The following is a 12,295-nucleotide window of genomic DNA, read 5'->3' as shown; positions in this document are numbered from 1 at the left end:
TGTCTGCACAATTTGCCTCTCGAAATTGATTAGGGGCTCTGAGAAGAGCAACCTGTCCATCACTTCAATGCGCCGTCATTTGGAATCCAAGCACTGGAATCAGTGGCAGGCAGCAACGGCAGGACAAAGGCCGCCTGCCGTTCACGCCACTGCCACTGCCTCTGCCTCTGCCACTGCCACTGCTGACTGTGCTGGCGATGCACTCCAGAGGACGAGCCAGGACACCACTTCATCTGCCTCCGCCACTTTGTTGACTTCTTCCTCATCCTCCCCTGTTCCTGTCTTATCTCCTTCTCCTGCACCATCAAAGGCACCATCAGGCGCTTCTTTACAACAACCCACCATTTCTCAGACATTGGAGCGGCGGCAGAAATACACTGCTAACCACCCACACGCGCAAGCCTTGAACGCCAACATCGCTAAACTGCTGGCCCAGGAGATGTTGGCGTTCCGGCTTGTTGAAACTCCCGCCTTCCTGGACCTGATGGCAACTGCGGCACCTCGCTATGCCGTCCCTAGCCGTCACTACTTCTCCCGGTGTGCCGTCCCCGCCTTGCACCAGCACGTGTCACTCAACATCAGGCGGGCCCTTAGTTCCGCGCTTTGCACAAAGGTCCACTTTACCACCGACGCGTGGACAAGTGCATGCGGACAGGGACGCTACATTTCACTAACGGCACACTGGGTGAATGTAGTTGAGGCTGGGACTGCTTCCCAAACTGGCCCGGTGTACCTCGTCTCCCCGCCTAACATTCCTGGCAGGGACACGAGAAGAACACCCCCCTCCTCCTCCTCCTCCACCGCCTTCTCCTCTGCCACCGCCTCCTCCTCCGCCACCGCCTCCTCCTCCGCTGTTAGATTGACCCCAGCTACGAGTTGGAAACGTTGCAGCACTGGCGTTGGTAGACGTCAGCAGGCCGTGCTGAAGCTGATCAGCTTGGGGGACAGACAGCACACTGCCTCCGAGGTGAGGGATGCCCTCCTCGATGAGACGGCAATATGGTTTGAGCCGCTGCACCTGGGCCCAGGCATGGTCGTTTGTGATAACGGCCGGAACCTGGTAGCAGCTCTGGAGCTAGCCGGACTCCAACATGTTCCATGCCTGGCCCACGTCTTCAACCTAGTGGTGCAACGTTTCCTAAAGAGCTACCCCAATGTTCCAGAGCTACTGGTGAAAGTGCGGCGCATGTGCGCCCACTTTCGCAAGTCGACAGTAGCCGCTGCTAGCTTAAAATCTCTCCAGCAACGCCTGCATGTGCCACAACACCGGCTTTTGTGCGACGTCCCCACACGCTGGAACTCAACGTTTCAGATGTTGAATAGAGTGGTTGAGCAGCAGAGACCTTTGATGGAATACCAGCTACAAAACCCTAGGGTGCCACAAAGTCAGCTGCCTCAGTTTCTCATCCATGAGTGGCCATGGACAAGAGACCTTTGTGACATCCTACGGGTGTTTGAGGAGTCCACAAGGAGGGTGAGCTCTGAGGATGCGATGGTGAGCCTTACAATCCCACTCTTGTGTGTTCTGAGAGAATCCCTGATTGACATCAGGGATAACTCAGATCACACAGAGGAGTCAGGGATAGCATCCGATCCGTCACAGCTGGAGAGTAGGTCCACACATCTGTCCGCTTCATCGCGTTTAATGGAGGAGGAGGAGGAAGAAGAGTTGTCCGATGATGTGATGGTGATACAGGAGGCTTCCGGGCAACTTCAAATCGTCCCATTGTTGCAGCGCGGATGGGTAGACATGGAGGATGAGGAGGAAATGGAGATTGAACTTTCCGGTGGGGCCAGAGGAGTCATGCCAACTAACACTGTGGCAGACATGGCTGAGTTCATGTTGGGGTGCTTTACAACCGACAAGCGTATTGTCAAAATCATGGAGGACAACCAGTACTGGATCTTTGCTATCCTTGACCCCCGGTATAAAAACAACATCTCCTCTTTTATTCCGGTAGAGGGGAGGGCCAATCGCATCAATGCTTGCCACAAGCAATTGGTGCAGAATATGATGGAGATGTTTCCAGCATGTGACGTTGGCGGCAGGGAGGGCAGTTCCTCCAGTAGGCGACCAAGTTCTCACCGGTCCACACAAACAAGGGGCACACTGTCTAAGGTCTGGGACACCTTGATGGCACCCCCTCGCCAAAGTGCCGCCACGGAGGGTCCTATTGTCACCAGGTGTGAGAAGTATAGGCGCATGTTGCGGGAATACCTTTCCGACCACAGCCCTGTCCTCTCCGACCCCTCTGCGCCCTACACGTATTGGGTGTCGAAGTTGGACCTGTGGCTTGAACTTACCCTATATGCCTTGGAGGTGCTGTCCTGTCCTGCCGCCAGCGTCCTATCTGAGAGGGTGTTCAGTGCAGCCGGTGGCATCATCACTGACAAGCGCACCCGTCTGTCAGCTGAGAGTGCCGACCGGCTCACTTTGATAAAAATGAACCACCACTGGATAGAGCCTTCATTTTTGTGCCCACCTGTGTAAAGCACCCCAACATGAAACTCCATGTCTGTGCTCAACCTCTCCAATTCCTCCGCATCCTCATACTCATCCACCATAAGCGTTGCACAATTTTGCTAATACTAGGCTCCCTCCACCATGATTTCCCCCAACTCTGCTGGTTAGAGGCTCCCTCCACCCTGATTCCCCCCAACTCTGCTGGTTAGAGGCTCCCTCCACCCTGCTTTCCCACAACTCTGCTGGTTAGAGGCTCCCTCCACCCTGATTTCCCCCAACTCTGCTGGTTAGAGGCTCCCTCCACCATGAATTGGTCCAAACTGGGGTTTTTAGAGGCTCCCTCCACCATGAATTGGTCCAAACTGGGTTTTTTAGAGCCTCCCTCCACCATGAATTGGTCCAAACTGAGGTTTTTAGAGGCTCCCTCCACCATGAATTGGTCCAAACTGGGGTTTTTAGAGGCTCCCTCCACCATGAATTGGTCCAAACTGGGGTTTTTAGAGGCTCCCTCCACCATGAATTGGTCCAAACTGGGGTTTTTAGAGGCTCCCTCCACCATGAATTGGTCCAAACTGGGTTTTTTAGAGGCTCCCTCCACCATGAATTGGTCCAAACTGGGGTTTTTAGAGGCTCCCTCCACCATGAATTGGTCCAAACTGGGGTTTTTAGAGGCTCCCTCCAGCATGAATTGGTCCAAACTGGGTTTTTTAGAGGCTCCCTCCACCATGAATTGGTCCAAACTGGGTTTTTTAGAGGCTCCCTCCACCATGAATTGGTCCAAACTGGGGTTTTTAGAGGCTTCCTCCACCATGAATTTGCCCAAACTGGGCTGTTTAGAGGCTCCCTCCACCATGAATTGGTTCAAACTGGGGGTTTTAGAGGCTCCCTCCACCATGAATTGGTCCAAACTGGGGTTTTTAGAGGCTCCCTCCACCATGAATTGGTCCAAACTGGGGTTTTTAGAGGCTCCCTCCACCATGAATTTGCCCAAACTGGGTTTTTTAGAGGCTCCCTCCACCATGAATTGGTCCAAACTGGGTTTTTTAGAGGCTCCCTCCACCATGAATTGGTCCAAACTGGGGTTTTTAGAGGCTCCCTCCACCATGAATTGGTCCAAACTGGGGTTTTTAGAGGCTCCCTCCACCATGAATTGGTCCAAACTGGGTTTTTTAGAGGCTCCCTCCACCATGAATTGGTCCAAACTGGGGTTTTTAGAGGCTCCCTCCACCATGAATTGGTCCAAACTGGGGTTTTTAGAGGCTCCCTCCACCATGAATTTGCCCAAACTGGGCTGTTTAGAGGCTCCCTCCACCATGAATTGGTCCAAACTGGGCTGTTTAGAGGCTCCCTCCACCATGAATTTGGCCTAACTGGGGTTTTTAGAGGCTCCCTCCACCATGAATTGGTCCAAACTGGGTTTTTTAGAGGCTCCCTCCACCATGAATTGGTCCAAACTGGGGTTTTTAGAGGCTTCCTCCACCATGAATTTGCCCAAACTGGGCTGTTTAGAGGCTCCCTCCACCATGAATTGGTCCAAACTGGGGTTTTTAGAGGCTCCCTCCACCATGAATTGGTCCAAACTGGGGTTTTTAGAGGCTCCCTCCACCATGAATTTGCCCCAACTCTGCTGGTTAGAGGCTCAATCCACCCTGATTTTCAAAACAAATGTTGGTGCCAACCTCAACTTACTACAAGGGCCAAATTCACTGCTGGTGACAAGCTCTCCTCACTGCAAGTGCCAAATACACATGTTTCAAGGTGTTTTCCTACTGTCAGAGAGGTGGTATTGAGTGTGTAAAGTGTGTAGTTGTTAGGCTGTGATGTTGGGGTAATAGAGGGTCTTTGGTGTGTTAGATGCCCCCAGACATGCTTCCCCTGCTGTCCCAGTGTCATTCTAGAGGTGTTGGCATCATTTCCTGGGGTGTCATAGTGGACTTGGTGACCCTCCAGACACGGATTTGGGTTTCCCCCTTAACGAGTATATGTTCCCCATAGACTATAATGGGGTTCGAAACCCGTTCGAACACACGAACAGTGAGCGGCTGTTCGATTCGAATTTCGAACCTCGAACATTTTAGTGTTCGCTCATCTCTAGTGTTTAGCAGTCAGAGTCCAGTGGGCTCCGCAGGATATTATTTCTTTTAGTTTTAATATATCCTGCTGACCGTAACACATAGTGACACTTGAACACACTATTATACCCCATAGTGGCGCCTGTACACAGTATTATGCCCCATAATGGCCCCTGTACACATTATTATGCTCCATAGTGGCCCCTGTGCACGGTATTATGCCCCATTGTGGAAACCCATGAACAATTATTATACTCTGGGGTCTTTTCAAACCCCAGCGTATAATAATCGGAGACCCAGAGGGGATAAAAATATAAAAAACACTGTTGCTTACCTATCTCTGGCTCCACTGCATTCTCTGCCACTGTCGGCCATCTTCAATGACATCCGGGACATCATGTTGCAATGCATATGGACGCAGGTCTCAGTCATGTTATGTTAGAGACGTCACACAAGTAGGCCTGAAGCCTGTGCGGAGCAATGAAAGGTATGTAACACTGTTTCTTATGTTCCCTTACCTCTCCTGGGCCTCTGATCATTATACTTGGGGTCCGAAAAGACCCCCCAAGTATAATAGTGCTTGTGGGGCCCGCAGCGTCACTTACCGATTCTGGCCCCTGCCAGGATCGGTAAGTAAGTAGGCCCCATTACCGGCTGGAGTTACTCCTATTACTGCTAATGGCCGGAACCCCCCCCAAAAAAAAAAAAAAACTAATGTCCCGGGTCCTGTGGCAGCTGCTACTGCTGCTACCCGGGTAGTTATGTCCCTGCATGTACTATAACAAGTTCCCAGCCTAAGGAGATACTGCTAGGGTGTTTCAATCATCCACAGCAGACCTCCTGAACTCACTGAGTTCTCCTTCAACTGAGTCAACTGAGCTTTTCATATTAGGTGAGCAGTGAGAATATTTAATTTTTTTAATTTCATGTGACAAAGTTCACAATATCTATAAAGTGCTGCAGAATGTGATGGCGCTTTATAGATAAGTAAAATAAATAAAAATAATAATGGCAGATTTCATTCATAAAAAGAAGGGTTGGGCTGGAATTCATTATGCCGTTGCCTTTTGTCTGCAAAAACTAAATATGGGTCCATTCACACAGAGGAAAATGGTGAGGAATTTGGTGTGGAATTTCAACGCTGAAAAAAACCCTCCCATTGACTTCAATGGGTTCTGCTATCTTTTTATTCTGCTAGCAGAAAAAGGAACCCATTGAAGTCAATGGGAGGGTTTTTTTCAGCATTGAAATTCCACACCAAATTCCTCACCATTTTCCTCCGTGTGAATGGATCCTAAGCCTCCGGATGTAAGCTTGGGAAAGCTGAGCTTGAATCTTTATTCAGCATCACAGAGAATAATCGTTGGTTGTAAAAATCTTTGGATGACAGTTATTGGGCCATATATGGCCATTTTTAGGAAGAGAAGTCTATAAAAAAAAATCTACTTGTTAATACATTTTTCCCTTTTTTTGCATTTCTCGAGCTATTCACAATTCCAACATCAGTGACCCTCAAACTTAGTTTCAATTGGAGATAACATGACCTTGACATGTCAGACAAGGCTCCATCCTTCCAGACAGAATATACAACTATGGTTTACTTTCTACAGAGAAGGCTGAGTTCACATGGAGTATTTTAGTCAGGATTTTGGGGCGGAATCCGCCTCAAAATCTTGAGCAAAAAAACGGTTCCCATTGAAATCAATGGGAGCTGGTCAGTTGTTTTTTTTCTGGGAGCACTTTGTTCCGGTTCCCGGAAAGAAGAAGCGACAAACTCATTCTTCAGGCGGATGCTGCGGACGGTTCAGCCATGGATGTTCACCTGAAAACACTCCCTCCTGACTAGGCCCATTCATTTGTACCAATTCCGGAGCGGAGTGCCGAAACTGGATGCCATTTTTAGGACCTGAATCTGAGGCGGCCTCCCCCTCAAATTCTGGACCAAAATACCCCGTGAGAACCCATCCGAAGGAGGGATTGTTCAGGGATTTGGTGTCAATGACAACTATAAAATCTATTCTGTTCAAATGGAGGATTCTGGGAACTATTCATGTCAAGTATCCACTCAGCAAGGTGTCTGGTGCTCGAGCTGAACTCCTGAACCACTGGACTGGACGACTAACCGCTGGACTAACTTTACTACAGCTGCTCGAGAATATAAACCCTTTCCATAAACCCTACTTGTGATTGGCCACGAGTTAGTATGCAGAGGCGTAACTACCATAGAGGCAGCAGAGGCGGCTGCCACAGGGCCTGGACCATTAAAGGGCCTGGTGACAGCCGCTACCGATGCGTTTTTTTTTTTTTTTTTTTTTAAATTGGCCGTTACGGGCCCTATTTACATGCTAATCCTGGACATAATACTGTGTGCAGGGGCCACTATGGGGACATAATAGAAAGAAATAGAAATATCCAGCTCACCATATGTCTCACGATACAAAAGTCCTCTGGAGAGCTTGGGCAAACAGGTGGACTCCTCCCGTCAGTATCAATAGACTCCAAATAGTAAAAGAAAGGCCAGCTGCATCCAGATTGACTTCAATAATCTCGGTACTCCAATATATATAAAATATAACTTTTATTCCATTTTCGTTAAAAAGTTACATAGTAACTAAATACATGTTCACAGAAGACGGCGACGCGTTTCGGGTGTGTCACCCTTCTTCCCAGCTCAACTGCTTCTACTAACATTCTTCCCTATATACTACAAAATCCACATGAACACGCCTACCACATTACATGTTTAACCCACTATGAACCATACATAATATGCATACATTACAACGCATATGCATTAACAAATGAACAATAGGTTATCCATATATGTGTATAATACATAATATCAAAAAACATTTGGAATATTCAACATTTAATAATCTTAAGTACCGTATCGCTACCGCATATTCTCTTATTTCATGGTATCTATAACGCATCTCATATACTATGTGTCCATACTCACCAAAAAACGCACTTCCGCTAAGAGCTTCCATTGAATACTATGCTCCTCACTATTCCGGGATAACCTGATATGCGCAGATATTCCAACAAGTCACATGACCCATCACATGATACACAGCCCGGTAAAGTTTGAAATCTAGAGCTGCATAGTGACTTATCCTGCAGAATAAATCTCAACTCCAAAAACGGCATCCCTATCTCATAAATATAGACTTATAACATATTAATTAGTCTCCCCTAAAGAGACATTACACTTTAACTCAAATCCTATCAAAGTATAATTTATATATTCAAATCTTAGTAAATGTACGCTAAGTCTGATCGAATATTTAGACCATGAGGCTGACGTGTCTTCAGCCTCATGATCCAATAGGCTTCCCGCAGAAGGAGTTTTTTACGCCAGTTACCCCCCCTCAAGGGACGGGTAACGTGCTCCACTGCATAAAACCGCAAGTGCCTAATATCTCCCTTGTGTACATCAAAAAAATGACGTGACACCCCGGAGATGTTGTCTCGACTACCATTACTTTGTGCGATGTGCTCTGAAATTCTATTTTTCACAGGTCTTATTGTGCAACCAACATATGAAAGATTACATGCGGTACATTCTACTATATATACGACATGATCAGAAGCACAATTCAAAAATGATTTAATACTAAATTCATCTGAACCATCGGAGCTACTAAACTTTTTTGTTTTATGAGCATGCCGACACATGTTACATCTTGCTCCTCCACATTTGTAAAAGCCATAGATGTCCAACCATGTAGTGGCCCTCATTTCATTATTCCGATATAAACTGGGTGACAACCTATTACCCAATGTACACCCTTTTTTGGCCACTACACGTACTCCTTCGCTCAGGATGCTACTCGTGATATTATCTTGTAAGAGAATAGGTAAATTCCGATAGAAAATAGACTTAATATCTGTGAACTGTCTACTGTAAGGTGTAGAAAACACAACCTGACTAGATTTATACTTGTAGTTCTTATTATTGGTCTCTCTCAACAGAGAATTTCTATCTCTAGCCTCAACAATTTTTTCTGCTCTTTTTACACTCCATAAGGGATAACCCCTGTTCCTCAAACGATTTATAGTAGTATTTTTATGATGTACATAGTGGGCTTCAGTAGAACATGCCCTTCGAGTCCTGACCAATTCACCAACCGGCACTGCCATCAAAGTATGTTTGGGGTGTTGACTGCTGGCTAAAAGAACCCCATTGCCAGCTGTAGGTTTACGATAAAGGCTGGTTTGTACCTTACCCGTATTCATATCACCAAATAACTGTATATCCAAAAAAGAGACACTATGCGTATCATATGCATATGTAAATTTCAGATTAATACAGTTATCATTAAGATATTCAATAAATTGGGGTATACTCTCTTTGGTTCCTTTCCAGACCACCAAGAGGTCATCAATATAACGCCCCATCCACACGATGCTGCCATAATACGGGTTGCATACTGAAAAAACAAATTCTTCCTCCCACCATGCTAAAAAAAGATTAGCAATGGTCGGTGAGAAGGGGGCACCCATGGGTGCTCCCCTGATCTGCAAATAATATTTCCCATTAAACTCAAAAAAATTATGTTCCAACAAAAAAGACGTGATCCGTACTATATATTCACAAAGTACATCGGAAAAACAACTGTACTTAAATAAATGATGTTGCAACGCCCTTATGGCAGCATCGTGTGGAATACTGGGGTATAACTGTTCAATGTCACATGTGAGCCAAACATAGTCCGATTCCCAACTGAAATCTCGAAATTCATTCAAAACTGACTTAGAATCCCTTAAGAAACCAGGTGTTCTCTGTACCAAGGGTTGTAGAAGTCTATCAACCCACGTACAGAGTTTAGAATTAAGTGAATCAATACCCGCTACAATGGGGCGTAAGGGGGGAGGGAAAATACTTTTATGGGTCTTAGGAAGGCCATGAAGGATAGCCATTATAGGATAATCAGGAATAAGATGTTTAGCTTGTTCCTTTGTAAAGATACCTAATCTAATCCCTTCCTCCACTATCCCTGTCAATTTCATTTTTATTTCTTCAGTCGGATTACGATCAAGTACTTTATACACCTTCTTATCATTCAAAATTTTCATACACCCCTCCACATAATGTTGTTCATCGAGAATAACGACCTTACCATCTTTATCAGATTGTTTATATACTACTCCCTCACGTGACTTAAGTTTGGACAACACAATTCTCTCAGTAACGGATAAATTGTCCCATTTTCTATTTCTTACTTGTCTGACCATACTATCCCTGAGATTCTCGAGGTCCCGTTCCACAGCTTGTTGGAAAAGACTGTAGACGGGAGCTCGAGAATCCAAGGGATAAAAATTAGAATTAACTCCCCGGGCCCCCACCGTATGTATTGATTGATCGTTGAAAGGACCATTCTCCTCCTGTAAATGTGTCAGATTAAGCAATGCAACTTGTTCCTGAAATGTTCCTGATTAAAAGCTACAGGAAGCGACTAGAGGCTGTTATCTTTGTAAAAGGAGGATCTACTAAATATTAATGTCACTTTTCTGTTGAGGTGCCCATACTTTTGCACTGTCAAATTTTGGTTTAATGCATATTGCACATTTTCTGTTAGTACAATAAACCTCATTTCAATCCTGAAATATTACTGTGTCCATCAGTTATTAGATATATCACACTGAAATGGCTGTTATAAACACCAAAATATTTAGAACTAAAAATGATTAAGATTAATAGGGGTGCCCAAACCTTTTCATAGGACTGTAGATAGCCGAAACTAACAGCAGTGATATCTCTGGAACCCTGGCAGATAGCGACAAAGATGGAAGTCTCCTGAATTCAGTGCACTTTCAGCCGTGTAAGGGCTAGTTCATACGTAAATTACGTGTGGCTTATTTTTGTCCGTAAAAAAAAACACTTCCTAATTAGGAAGCAGTTTTTGGACATCGACACATTTTTTTTGAGCATTTTCTGGAGCCGTTTTTGGTAAAAACGGCTTCAGAAAACGCCCGGCAGTTTTCCCCTCCCCTAAAGTGAATGGACCGTAAAAAAAAGCGTTACGTTTTTTGGTCGCGTTCTTTAGGGAAAAAAATGTGCCAAAAAACGTGACGCGTTTTCCGCCTCCCATTCACTTCTATTGCTTTCCTCAGGCGCCTGAAGAAAGGTCATGTCGCTTCTTTTTTTCTGCTAGCAGCAAAAAAACGATTGCAGAAAAACGAACGCTAGCGGTCTACATAGACCACCATTGTATGGAGGTGGATTTTGAGGCAAAATCTGCTGTCAAAATCTGCCTCATTGCCCCCATGTGAATGAGCCCTAACGGTATATAACATCACCATCTTATAGGATATGAAAGGTCCTGTATAAAGAGCCTCCCCCATGTATGATACTATATATTATATGTAGATTTATGTCTCTATGTAGATTTACAGAGGAGACTCTCGGCCTCTGAAACAAGTCATAGTGCAGAGCAATGCTGCTGTATGTTCTGTGTTTATTACATGTACCCCGGGGTTGTCTTGTGTGCCTTGTCTGTGTACAGTCCTATGAAAAAGTTTGGGCACCCCTATTAATCTTAATCATTTTTAGTTCTAAATATTTTGGTGTTTGCAACAGCCATTTCAGTTTGATATATCTAATAACTGATGGACACAGTAATATTTCAGGATTGAAATGAGGTTTATGGTACTAACAGAAAATGTGCAATATGCATTAAACCAAAATTTGACCGGTGCAAAAGTATGGGCACCTCAACAGAAAAGTGACATTAATATTTAGTAGATCCTCCTTTTGCAAAGATAACAGCTTCTAGTCGCTTCCTGTAGCTCTTAATCAGTTCCTGGATCCTGGATGAAGGGATTTTGGACCATTCCTCTTTACAAAACAATTCAAGTTCAGTTAAGTTAGATGGTCGCCGAGCATGGACAGCCCGCTTCAAATCATCCCACAGATGTTCAATGATATTCAGGTCTGGGGACTGGGATGGCCATTCCAGAACATTGTAATTGTTCCTCTGCATGAATGCCTGAGTCGATTTGGAGCGGTGTTTTGGATCATTGTCTTGCTGAAATATCCATCCCCGGCGTAACTTCAACTTCGTCACTGATTCTTGAACATTATTCTCAAGAATCTGCGGATGCTGAGTGGAATCCATGCGACCCTCAACTTTAACAAGATTCCCGGTGCCGGCATTGGCCACACAGCCCCAAAGCATGATGGAACCTCCACCAAATTTTACAGTGGGTAGCAAGTGTTTTTCTTGTAATGCTGTTTTTTTTTTTTGGATGCCATGCATAACGCCTTTTTGTATGACCAAAAAACTCAATCTTTGTTTCATCAGTCCACAGGACCTTCTTCCAAAATGAAGCTGGCTTGTCCAAATGTGCATTTGCATACCTCAGGCGACTCTGTTTGTGGCGTGCTTGCAGAAACAGCTTCTTTCTCATCACTCTCCCATACAGCTTCTGATTGTGCAAAGTGCGCTGTATAGTTGACCGATGCACAGTGACACCATCTGCAGCAAGATGATGCTGCAGCTCTTTGGAGGTGGTCTGTGGATTGTCCTTGACTGTTCTCACCATTCTTCTTCTCTGCCTTTCTGATCATTTTCTTGGCCTGCCACTTCTGGGCTTAACAAGAACTGTCCCTGTGGTCTTCCATTTCCTTACTATGTTCCTCACAGTGGAAACTGACAGATTAAATCTCTGAGACAACTTTTTGTATCCTTCCCCTGAACAACTATGTTGAACAATCTTTGTTTTCAGATCATTTGAGAGTTGTTTTGAGTAGCCC

Source organism: Leptodactylus fuscus, chromosome 7 (genome assembly GCF_031893055.1).
Source record: "Leptodactylus fuscus isolate aLepFus1 chromosome 7, aLepFus1.hap2, whole genome shotgun sequence".
Lineage (NCBI taxonomy): Eukaryota > Metazoa > Chordata > Amphibia > Anura > Leptodactylidae > Leptodactylus > Leptodactylus fuscus.
Note: the sequence above shows the minus strand (reverse complement) of the source record.